Here is a 762-nt window from a genome sequence, read left to right on the forward strand (position 1 = left end):
TATCTTTTTATTTATTTTATTTTATAAAAAGTAAATACTTAAATAAAATAAAATAACTAAAAAGAATTTGAATTTTGAAATTAAATTTTTTTTTTTGTAAAAGAAAATAGAAATTAATTAGTTAAAAAAAGAGAAATTTTTGAAAAAGAGGGGAGATATTCTCGAAAATTAGAGAGAGAGAGTTAGTTAGGTAGTTTTGAAAAAGTTAAGAAACAAACAAAAAGTTAGTTAGTTAGTTGAATCAAATTTTGGAAAGATAAGAAGTTAGGAAGTTAGAAGGGATATTTTGAAAAGATATTTTTTTTTTTGAATTTAGTGAGGAGAGAGAAAAACAATAAGATAGTACAAGATTTAAAATTTTTAGATCTAATGCTCCTTGTTTTCGAAAAATTTGGAGGGAAAACACCAAGGAACACCAAACTTAAAAATTTTAAGATCAAGACACAAGGAAAACTCAAGAACACTTTGAAGACTCACAAGAACACAAGAACATGAAGAAAGAACACCAAACTTAAAATTTTTAGAAAACCAAACCAAAATTTTCGAAAACCAAAGGGAAATCAACAAGAAAACACCAAACTTTAAGTTTGGCACAAAATTTAATAGAGAAAATATTATTTATGAAAAAGAAGGTTTTGAAAAGAATATAAAAGACTCTAACCCAATTACCAAGAACACAGATTAACGCTCTAGCCAAATGAGTTATGGGACCATCAAAAATTTTAAGAAAGATTATTTTTGAAAACACCAAACTTAAAGTTT

This window comes from Arachis ipaensis, chromosome B01 (genome assembly GCF_000816755.2).
Source record: "Arachis ipaensis cultivar K30076 chromosome B01, Araip1.1, whole genome shotgun sequence".
In the NCBI taxonomy this organism is placed as follows: domain Eukaryota; kingdom Viridiplantae; phylum Streptophyta; class Magnoliopsida; order Fabales; family Fabaceae; genus Arachis; species Arachis ipaensis.